We start from the raw sequence: 12,174 nt of genomic DNA on the forward strand, positions 1-12,174 counted from the left end.
TTCACTTTATACTTTCAGACAGACTACATATCTTTAAAATTCTAACCAAATTTATTTCTTCCAGAGTCAATGCCTTCCAGAGAAATGTATTAGTCATGTAGGGATTTCATCCAGTTCCAAGCATGGTGCTGGACCTGCCTTCCCTCAACCTCAATAGAATAGCCAGAGATTTTCACACCCCCTCGGGCAGAGACTCCCGCCCATAACCAGCAGGAAGCTTCTACAGAAGAATGACCATCACCCTCCAGCTCCCTCTAAGAATAAGGGTGTAAACTCTCTGAGGGGGAGTTAAGGCAGGTTAGTACAGGAAACAGGTAAGGCGGTTGGTCAGGATAAAGTCGTCCAAATACCCTGGTCATGAGGCCCAGTTTGAGAATCCTGAGCTCAAAAGAAGGACTGGGTAACTCCAAACAGAAAGGTGTCCCCACTGGGTCCCTGAAAACTGACAGGTGAAGTTAGAAAGGCAACCGATCAGGACAGCAAATAGCTGGGGCCCTGTGTGTATCTATGTGCACTCTCCTTATATGTAAACTCGTTTTCAAGGTTGCCATACAGAAGTCAGAGAACTGAGAAGGGGGAAATATATGTTATTGGAAGCATTCTCATAGACTCCCCTATCTGGTACTTTGTTATCTACTAATGGAATTGTTGCTTGCATATTGTTAGACCAGCATGATCTGCCCCTTATTTTCCCCCGTAAACATCTTTCTTTTTATGCATAGCACCCTAGCCAATACATTTCTACAGTGCTTCAGCAGTAACCCATCCCCACAATTGAACTCAATGTTGGGTTTGCACAGACTTACCATCTTCAGATGATACTGATCTTTCTTGGACTCTAACTTCTGCAAATCAGACAGTGTGGAACCCCTTGCTGGCATGGCAGAATATGACCCATTGGTGAGTTTGGAACAAGACCTTCTCATTTAAGACAGATTCAGCTGCCATCTTTTATGAGACTTATAACCATATTTTTCCTTTGTAACAGGTAAATGAGCCCAGGCTTTTATCAGGATATGCTACATATAATGATTTAGGATGGTTAACAGCTGAGTCTGTCACCCGAGATCACACTGCCCCTGTCTGCACGGAACGACAAGAGGGAATCTCTAATGTAGGGTGGCTGTTGTGTAATTTTACTGTCAAGGCTAGCTGTAGAGTAAAGTGTGCCCCTGGCCGTTCTACCCATTGGATATTTTTGTGCCAGGCAGAACTACAATTGTCACTGAAAGGCACACAAGGGCTTTAGCGAATCACACTGCTCAAGCCCTTAATGACCCCCAAAGTAGCAATTCCTTATTAAACAAAGAAACCACCCAACTACAAAAGGTAGTTTCACAATAGAGGATGACTTTCGATATTCTTACTGCAGCACAACACGGGACCTGGCCCTCATAAAGTTCAGTGTTGTGTATATTCCTGATCACTCCCATAATATTTCACAAGCTCTATATCATATGCAAGAACACATACATTGATAAATTAACAATTGACCTCTATTTGATTGGTCTAATTCCCTTTCTTGGCCCTGGTAACATGTTTTCATAGGACTTCTAGCTTTTGGTAGAAGACTCCAATTATTCTGTTCCTTTGTGCTGTTGCTGTGAAATGTGGATGCAGTGCTTGTGCTACGGTCAATGTAGGCTGCTACAGGGGGGTGGATTGTGGGAACCCCGCCTCCCCCAAGTCCTCAGCACATAGCTGCCTGTGTGACCTAGAGGTAAGTTAAAGATTAAAAACACTCTCCAAGGGGAGAGAATGTATAGATGGTATCACAATCTATAATCTTCCCAAAGCAGGAAATGTACTTGGTAAATGTCCTTCCTGTGAACATAGTGAAAACATCTACAGACTCCATGTGTACGCTTCACATGACCCTAGCAGAAACGGTTTTTTACCCTTCGGAATGTTCTTGTTCTGAAGCCCCTTATAACGCTCCTCATTTTCCTGTCTCTTTGCCGAGCACAATCTTCATATTTCAGTGGGCGCCAACAGAGACTCTCTCCTGTTGGTAATTCTCAGTAAAGGTTGTGTCCGATTCACTGCCAGCTGCATTCTTTGGTCTCAGGCTCCAAGAACTCATGCCCTTCAGGAGTTAGGTTGGAACGCTTCCGATGTAAATTTCTTTTTTCTTTGTCTACTCTAATGCTAACACTTGATGGCACGAATGTCCACAGTTCATTAAGTGATGCAGTACAGCAGCTTCTCTTTCCCTCAGATACAGTTGGCACCTCCCTTTATGTCTCCTACAGGAGCAACACATACTCTCTCATACCACTTCCCTTTGCTCCTTTCGCCCCTCCCCTTGCTCAAGACCCTCGTGCCCCCTCCCGTCCCCGTGTCCCTGTTTGAGGTGAGGCGTCATTTCGGCTGCTCACAGCGTCACTGACTCGCTGAGGGGAACCCCGAGGCAGAGGCTGCGTCTCCTGCTGGAGCTGCGCGCGGCTCCGCGCTCCCCGGGACGCTCACCCCGTTCTCCCCGCACAGCTCAGCTTCCTCGGGGAGGGCCCTCGCTCCCCCCGCGGAGCTGCTCCTGGAGCTCTGTCCACGTCCAGTTCTCCTCAGCCTGTGCCGGGGACGCGCCTCCGCTCCGCGCTGGGCTTCTCGTCTCTCGTGGGCAGGATCCGCGCCAGGGGACCCGTCGTCGTGGGCCCGGAGCGCGCGGCGCAGGCGCCTGCAGCGGTGCCCGCCAGCGCCAGCCTGCACCTGCAGGGGGAAAGCGGCCGGGACTCGGGCTCCAGCTGCAGGGAAACGCGATGGGAGGGGAGGGAGGGAATGTTGGAGAAACAACACTTTCCATCTCAAGCTAAAGAGCTCTTCGGCGGCTGTGTGAGTAAATTTCAAGGGCCGAGAATGAAGACTACGGAACAGAAAGAGGCCGGAAGGAAGGAGAGGCAGTGAGGGGTCAAACGCGGGCTCCCGAAAAAGAGAGCAGGGCCGAGAATCCCACATAAAACGCCCGTCGCTGGTTCCATGTAAGGCTTCAGAAATCTATAGTGCTCAATAATCATGGTGGGTTGGGCATTTCTGCCTTGGTGTAGTAGTTTGATTCGGACTAATTTTAATGTGGAATCGTAGGGATGGACAGAACATTACAGAGAATTACAAGATAGGGCACAATTACAGGTAACAAGCCCTGAGAACTGCCAAGGATCTCACCGAATCTGCAGGAATTCCTTGTGGAATTCTGTAAAGTAGAGGTTCCCCGCTTGAGTTTAGGACATATTGGGATCGTTGTTAACAGGATGCTGTTGGTTGATTTCTGGTGCTTCTTCATGAGCTCTAAATTGTAGTTATTTCCAAGCCATGAGTACTTAATAAAAGCGTTCCTCAAAAGGCCCCGCTGGGATTCGAACCCAGGGTCTCCTGTTTACTAGACAGGCGCTTTAACCAACTAAGCCACGGAGCCAAAGACAGCAGCTTGTTTTAAAGCTCTCATATTTAGTATATCACAGCAGTCTTCCGTCAGCAATTCTCAAGAATGAATGCTCCCAATTTTTCCCTTTCCTTCCCTACTTCCTTTTTGCAATACTACACTCCACTAAAAGAAAAATATATTTTAGCCAATGGACCATTGAAATAGACAGCTGAGTCTTTTCTTTTCTCAGAGTTTTTACAACTTTATGGGGAAGGTCTTTCTCAATCTCAAATCTGTATCTGGGGATAATGATATTACCATTCCCTGAAGCACTGGTGAATGTTGTGAGTCTTAACTGAGATCATATATTATCTAAATCCTTTGGCAAAACGAAGTCTTCTGAAAAATGCTGGTTTTCTTCTCTTTTATAATAATCTGTTGCTATTTATCCCAGTGAAATAGACCATTTTCAGATCTATGGGAAGAGTGCCAGACAATTTTCTCTGGCACACAAATCTGAGAAATATATAAAAATCCTGCAATATTTCATTAGGAGCCCACAAACCAGCCTTGCCATGGCTTCTGCCACCTTGGGGCTCCCAGACACCTCCCGTCATTGCACCCCCATCAACCACCGAACAGAGGCCCAAGAGGAGGGTCAATTGGGCTGAACTGTCTTAGCCAAGGAAGACCCCAAAAACTCAGTGTTCCAACCGAGCCCCTGAAGGGCACAGGACCAGGCGGCTACAAGAGCAAAGGATACACTCGGTGTCAATGATAAGCTTTATTTATTGGGACTTACAGACAGGAGGGATTCTCTCTAGTGGTGGTGGTCCAGAGACTGAAGACAGCGCTCAACAAAGGGGTGGGAATATGAGGAGCAATACAGGGTCTCCGGGCACATGCATTTCATAACTGAGTTTCTTCTAGGGGCACATGAAGCACATAAATTATGTTACCATAGGAAGGAATTATACAGCCTGGAGAAAATTACAGTCCGTGATACCATCTGTACATTGTTTCCCTGTGAGGAGGCTTGTTACATTTTAACTTGTGTCCTGGGGCATGCAGGCAGCTGTGTCTTGCTAGCTAAGTTTCCCTTACAGAGGGGGAGCCAGGGCCAAAGACCCAGTAGACACCTACAATTAGGGAGGCTGACATCCAAGTCTGCTGCTGCAAAGAGGAAACTAAGCCCAAAATGCAGTGCTTTAGGCACAAAAAAAAAAAAAAAAAAAAGGAAAGGAAAATTTTGGTGGGGGCAAATAAAATGCAAAGGGTGACACATGGAAAACAGGAAGAAATGAGTACCCTAGAAACTGAGTGACATTGAAACCACAACAGTCGAGCATCTGATGAAGCAGGAGAGAGAGGAGACAAGACTGATGACCACCCCCAATCAGTATCAAGACTTAGCAAGATCCATAAGAATGCTATATAATTAAGTTATCAAATATTAGTAAGTGCAAATTTTAAGGCAGTCTAGAAACTTATTTACACTCACCAGAAAATTCCACCCCATCATTAGGGATTTTTTTCATAGTTAGAGCAATGTTTCACTGCTTTTAGAGAGATGAAATCAAATGACAGTCTCTGTACAACAAGTAATTACTAGATTATTAAACAAAGGGAAGCTTTGACGGTCTTGTGTGCCAATTTTACATTGCATTGTTTACTGAGTTTTTTATGTGCTATAATAGGAATCATGATCTCACGGAAAATTTGGTTCTGTCCCAACTCTCTCCCTACTCTCATCTTTCTCAAAGTTCCTGGACTGCTTCTGAAGATTCCTTCAGACATTCAGATCCAGAGGACGGAAATAACTACATTGAAAGGCAGCACCGCAAGAGGCGGAGGCCCCAGTCTGGTACTTCCCTCCACGTCATTCCCTGCATCACTTACAGTTATGTAGGAAGAAAGATGTCTCTTTACAGGATGGGCAAACCAACGAGTTGTTGGTTCTGGAAACTTACAATTCATTTTCAGATGGGATATCCACTGCTTCACTGAGCAGTGAATACACATCTCTACACAACATGACAATTTATTCATTTAAAAAATATACATGATTTGAAACATAAGATGGGCTGGAATAAACTTTTAGGAGTATGCCATGCCTTTTTCTATGCTTTCTGCAAAAAGAGTAATACCTCACAAAAGACAAAAATGCTCGCTCATATTAATTACAATACCATATGCCAGATAAAATATATCAAATCCATATATAAATAAAAGGAATAAAGAGAGCATAATTCAGAAAACATACACATTTTGACAGAGAAACACTCAGTCTTTCTGACTGTACAATATTACCAGATTGACAGTGGACTGATGGGGAGACTAAATTAGATTATGAACTACATGCACCAAAGCCAGTCAGAGATGTCTAGATCTTTTTTTTTTTTTTTTTCCTGATTAAACAAGGTTTTATTTTTTTTTTTAATTTTTTTATTTTTTATTGACTTTGTAATAATATTACATTAAAAATATATATGTGAGGTCCCATTCAACCCCACCCCCCCACCCCCCCCTCTCCCCCCCCCCCAACAACACTCGTTCCCATCATCATGACACATCCATTGGATTTGGTAAGTACATCTTTGGGCACCTCTGCACCTCATATACATTGGTTCACATCATGGCCCATACTCTCCTCTATTCCATCATGTAGGCCCTGTGAGGATTTACAATGTCCGGTGATTACCTCTGAAGCACCATCCAGGGCAGCTCCATGTCCCGAAGACGCCTCCACCTCTCATCTCTTCCTGCCTTTCCCCATACCCTTTGTCCATTATGTCCACTTTTCCCAATCCAATGCCACCTCTTCTATGTGGACACTGGATTGGTTGTGTCCATTGCACCTTTATGTCAAGAGGAGGCTCAGATTCCACCTGGATGCTGGATGCAATCCTCCCATTTTCAGTTGTAATCACTCTAGGCTCCATGGTGTGGTGGTTGTCCTTCTTCACCTCCATCTTAGCTGAGTGTGGTAAGTCCAATAAATCAGATTGTAGGTGCTGGAGTCTGTTGAGGCTCAGGATCTGGCTATCACATTGTCAGTCCAGAGATTCAAATCCCCTAAATATATCTTAAACCCCAACATTAACTGCACCTCCAGCACATTAGCATGAAAGTCTTATGAAGGGAGATCCCATCTGAGTCCAGATTCATCACACATAAACACCATTTCCAAAGAGGGGCCATCTGCCCTGGTAGTTAACCCCATCGGCCATGACCATAACTCCCATGGGTCTCTTTAGCCCTCAAAGGAACCAATATCTGGGGGTTGTATCTGCTTTATCTGTCTCTCTGACTCTGCTCAGTTGTGCATGAGGGCAAACCTTCTGCCAGCCTCCAGACTCTTTTTTAGAAACTCGTAGCCATATAAACTCATTTCTCCTTTCCATTTCCCCCTTACTTTAGGTCAAACAGCATTTTAAAGTCATGGTATTTTATGTAGAGATGTCTAGATCTTTAAAAAGCATTAAAATTGTGCTATAAAAGAGTGTTTCAGGCACACAAAAGGATGTGTAATACTGCCTGGCACAAATCAGATCAGTGAGAAGACCTTAAAAGAAAACTCTGACCACTGCCCTTCCCAATAACTTTGGGCTCCATGACATGACCACTCTGTAATAGATTGACTCAGTTTGTGGGGCATGATGAAAATATGGGAAGTGAATTTGAAGCTAACACAGAGATATCTGAAAATCTCAAAATGTGGAAGTTAAGCAAAATACCTCTAAATAACCCATGAGTCAAAGAAAATTTACGAGGGAAATTTAACAATGTTTTGAACTGAATCATGAAAAATGACGTAAAAATTGTGATATATGACTAAAGCAGTGCTTGCAAGAGATTTGTATTTCTAAATGCTTATACTAGAAAAGAAAGTTTAAGTCATTAATATAATGGTCTACTATACAAAGATAGAAAAAGAAGAGCAAATCAAAGACAAAGTAAATAGGAGGAATGAAATCAAGGAGAGAACTTCATTGAGACCGAAAGTAGTTTCTTTAAAAACATGGATAAAATTGTAAATTTCCTAGCAAGGTGGAAGAAAAAATGAGGGGAAGCGTAGTTTGCCTAATTCAAGAATTAAAGAGAACATCATTGCAATAATATAGACACTAAAATAAAGAAATATTGAGATGAATTTTATGCCAATTAGCTTGTTAACTCAGATGAAAGACATAAACTATCAAAACTGATTGAAGAATCAGAAATATCTGTATAGGAAACACTTCCCAACTATTTATGAGACCACTGTAACTGATACCAAAACCAGGGACTATTACAAGAAAAAGAAAAAAATTATAGACAAAAAATAATGTTTATTAACATAGACATAAAATCTTTAATGAAATAACAGGAGATTTTTAAAAAGTTAAAAGAAAATATGGAAAATTGTCAAGCTGCTTACTGATTCACGTGGAAAAAGGTTGGTGCACAATAAAGAAAATATGCTGTTTGTCATCTATGCTTTTTCTTTTCGTTCCTTTGATAGCATACCATTTTAACTTTGATAAAGTCTAATCTATCCATTTGTTCTTTCGTTGGTCATTCTTTCTGTGCTTTGTCTAAGAATCCATGGCAAAACCCAAGGTTATGCAAATTATTCCATATGCTTTTTTGTAGAAGTCTAGGCTGGGTGCACCTAGAAAAATCTGCTGATCTCGGCAGGAGTTACTCAAACATCTGGGAGTCCACGGCCATAAGCTCAGGTGGGGAGGTGGGCACTGCTCCATGTGGGTCTCTCCTTATCATGGGACTAGCAGGCTGACCCAGGCATGCCCTTCTGCCGACAGGAGGACACAAGCGCAAGCTCAGCAGTGTACACAGCTTGGTCTGTCAAGCTGCTAACTTCTTAGCCAAGAAAGGCACCCAAACAACCCTGTTTTTTAGTTTCCTGGTTGCTAAAGCAAAAACCATGCAATAGGTTGTCTCCAATGATGGAATTTATTGGCTGTACATTATCGGGGCTAGAAATAATGCAAAGTTAAGGTGTCATCAAGGTGGGGCTTTCTCCCAGGAGACTGTAGAAGATTGTAGCATTCTGCTGGAGGTCCTTGGTCCTTGGCATTTTTGTCCCATGGCAATGCACATGGCGGCCAATCCCAGCTTCCCGGGTCTGTTGACTCTCAGTTTCCAACTGCTCGCTGGGGCTCTCTGTCTCTCTGTGGCCCTCCCTATAAGGCCTTCAGCACCACATCTTAACTGAAGTAACCTCTTCCAGAAGTCCTGTTTGCAAAGGTTCACGCCCACAAGAATGGATTCAGTTTAAGGGCATGTACGTAGAATAACCCACCACAAACCCCAAGACTCTTTTAGGGGACTGTAAGTTCTCAACTATGTTCAAAATATTACTAAGCTGTCATTTATCTTTTCACTGTGGTGACGTTTGCTCGCTCTGATGGTCTGGAAGCAATGGCGGGGGAAACTGTGGGCCCTTTAGCATGAATCAAGGCAGTGGCTCCAATCTGTACCAGTAGACATTTTTCCTAACAGCCGCCCAATTACAGAGAATTAAAAATTCTGTTTCATTTGTGCATGTCCTTGATGATGCAGTGAAAATTCTTAATTTTTAAAAAACACTTGACCCTTAAATACTCATTCTTTTAGTTGTCTGTGTGATGTAATAAGAAGCCCACATAAAGCAGTTCCACTGCTTCCTGTAGCTCAAAGATTGTCTGGTGGGAAACTACTGGTGTGAGTGATTTGTGAGCAGAAATAGCCATTTAAAAATAAAATGCCACTTTTACTTGTGAAAAGGCCCAAGAAATGACCATGTTTATTCAAACTTGGGTATTTGTCAGAAACTACTAGGAAAATCATGGACAGTGATGGTTGTCAGTATTGAATTTTAAGATTTTAAGCAAAATGAGAATTTTGGAAAACTTCCATTCAATGACCATGAATTTGACACTTTCTCAAACTTACACATATTCATGATGAGGTTGGAGGTGATCTTAATAATGTGTTTTTTTTTTTCTTTAGGAAGCACCGAGAACCACACCTGAGACTTTCCATGTTGGAAGTGGGCTCTCAACTGCTTGAGCCATACCACTCCCCAATAATGTGGATCTTGATCTAGTAAATTGAAGTATGGAGATTCCAGTTCCTGGATATGTGGCAAAGGAGAAGTAATGAGGGCCGCTCTGAGTAGGGTGACAAACAGCATGAAATATAAACACACTTATTTAGTGCCTAGTTTGTGCTAGAAATGGCAATGTCATCTCAGGAAGGCAAGTTTTTGACCTTTGTGTTCACTTGTATTTACTTTGTATTTACCTGTATTGCCAGAGCCCGGAACATAGGGATCCCACTATAGATACGTGTGGGGAAAAGTGAATAAACCTAGACTAGACAAGAGCATTCCAGCATGGTAGAAATAGAGAATTCACTTGAACATCTGAAACCATTTATTCCTGTGATGGCAGGTGAAACTATCACACTCTGAGATTTTTCAACTTGGCATGCACAAGATGCGGGGAAGTTTATTTGTCCACGTGTGCATATCCTCTTGGAACCATGGTAGTTGTGGGTGGTTATGCCTAAGAGAGGATAATGGTAGATTTCCCCTTCTTCTTTCTAGCGTAAACATTTATGAGTGTCATTATGTCTTTGTTTCTATGGTGTAGTGGTTATCACATCTATTTTCCATGCAGAGCATCTTGGGCTCCATTCCCAGTGGAACTATATATCTTCTTATTTTGCACTTATAGGCAGAAGATATTTGTTCCTAATTTCTGACCTCCAGATGAATGAAACGAAAGCCCAATCGGTTCTTTCTCAAGGGTCATCTCAGGGACACCCACTCAACCCCACTGTGCCACTTCAGATCGCAGGGAAGAGTTTCTTGATTTCTAAATATCATCTGGTGCTCATGATGGCTCAGAAGGAAACCAGTATGAACAGGGTCCAGAGACAATAAATACAAACACTTAAAAATAACACATAGCCAGGGACCAAGAGTAAAAGGTTCTCATTATTTAAATTACATAGTAGTTAAAATGTTAAGGACTTATTATTGCAGAAACTCTATTTTACCTAGTTTATCTAATTTCAGGGTCCATTGCCACAAGGCACAAGGGTACTGTGGGGGAGCATGGAAATGTTCTCTACTTTGTGATAGCAATTACGAGTGATAAATACATCACAACTCATCCCGTTAAACACTTGAATGTGTGCATTTTATATCATACCCAATAGAGATGATTTAAAATACAAAAAAGGAATGGAATCGTCAAGCCAATGTCCCTGGCTGCCAGCGGAGAAGTCCTTCCACCGCTTGGAGGGCGGCTGAGCTGGGCCGCCGCCAGGAGCAGGAGTCCACACGCTCCCGCCCGCTGCGTGGAGCCGCGGGATTGCGGTGGCCACGCAGGACGCAGCGCACACAAGCACTGCCGGGACAAGGCTTTACTGGAGAGAAGAGCCAGCAAGGGGAAGCGGACTTGGCCCAGGGGTTAGGGCGTCCGTCTACCACATGGGAGGTCTGCGGGGTTCAAACCCCAGGCCTCCTTGACCCGTGTGGAGCTGGCCCATGCGCAGTGCTGATGCGCGCAAGGAGTGCCCTGCCATGCAGGGGTGTCCCCCGTGCCACTGACAAGAATGCAAGCGAACAAAGAACACACAGCTAATGGACAGAGAGCAGACGAAGGGGGGAGGAAATAAACTTAAAAAAGAAAATCTTCTTTTAAAAAAGTGACAAGCAACTACAAGCAAAATATTTTTAAAAAAAGAATAAATCATGTCTCTCTTATCCCTCCCTCTCCCCCACCCCCCTCCATGACTCCCAAAAGGAGAAAATATTATGTTTGTAAACTAATCTCTTCCTCTGGGTGTGATGCCCTTTGGCTACATTAAATCATTGAGGGGCCTCTGATTAAGTTTACTTGATAAAATCAATTTAGGGCTTCTGATTGGGCTACATCAGTAAGGCCTAATTCAGACAGAATGCCCTTCCACTTGGTGGACCCAAGAAAAACAGACACTGGGTCAAGATGATGCCGGAAAAGAGAGAGCTCTCTCATTTTGGACCCTGGGCCCTAGGGAGAGATGAACTATTTGCCTGAGAGATTGAAGCTGACCTTGGGAAGAGAGCCAAGACTGATATAGAAGGCCCACAAAGAAACAAGGTCGATGCCAGGAGAGAGAGGAAACCCTGCGAGCTGAGCCCTATGCCAGCCTGGAGTCCAGACAGAGGAAGCCCAGAAGGGAAAGCTGAGCCCTCGCAGAGATCAGCACCCATTTCGCTTCAGCACGTGGCAACTGGCTTTGGTGAGACAACAACCTTGAATCGGACATTTTAGGGCCTTATAACTGTAAGCGTTTACCCCAAATAAATACCCTTCATAAAAGCCAACAGATTTCTGGTACTTTGCATCGGCACTGCTTTGGCAGAATAGCATACCCTCCATACCTTCCTTTGTCTCAGGTAGCCATGGAAGCTGCCCTCCGACTCAACCTTTTGAGCAGAAACCTCTTTTGGTGCTGCTCCTGCACTAATGCAACTTTAGCTCAATAAACGTACTCTGCGCGCACACACACTTTAAAAAAAAAAGTCTGTTTGTTTTATTTCCAGCACAACAGGAGCTAGTGTCTGGATTTAATTTGCACCTTGATGGTAAGATGTTCCTTTGAGAGGAAGAGAAGCCCATCAAAATCATGAGCTGACCCGTAAGGACCTTGAACCCGTGACTTTGGCATTATTAGCACCAAACTCTAGCCAACTGAGCTAAGTGACCCTGTGTAGGAAATTGGTTTTTTTTTTAGGTACTGGGGCTGGGGGTGTATATGGGAAGCCAGAACTCAACCCC

At 43.6% G+C, this 12,174-nt stretch overlaps 1 non-coding gene across 1 annotated transcript; it reads right to left on the minus strand.

Annotated features, from left to right (window-relative positions):
• Positions 1–3,335: 3,335 nt before the first annotated feature.
• Positions 3,336–3,409, minus strand: TRNAT-AGU (transfer RNA threonine (anticodon AGU)). Its single transcript has one exon. It is a non-coding gene; the product is annotated as a tRNA-Thr (tRNA).
• Between the last annotated feature and the right edge of the window lie 8,765 nt (positions 3,410–12,174).

Source organism: Dasypus novemcinctus, chromosome 22 (genome assembly GCF_030445035.2).
Source record: "Dasypus novemcinctus isolate mDasNov1 chromosome 22, mDasNov1.1.hap2, whole genome shotgun sequence".
Classification (NCBI taxonomy): Eukaryota; Metazoa; Chordata; class Mammalia; order Cingulata; family Dasypodidae; genus Dasypus; species Dasypus novemcinctus.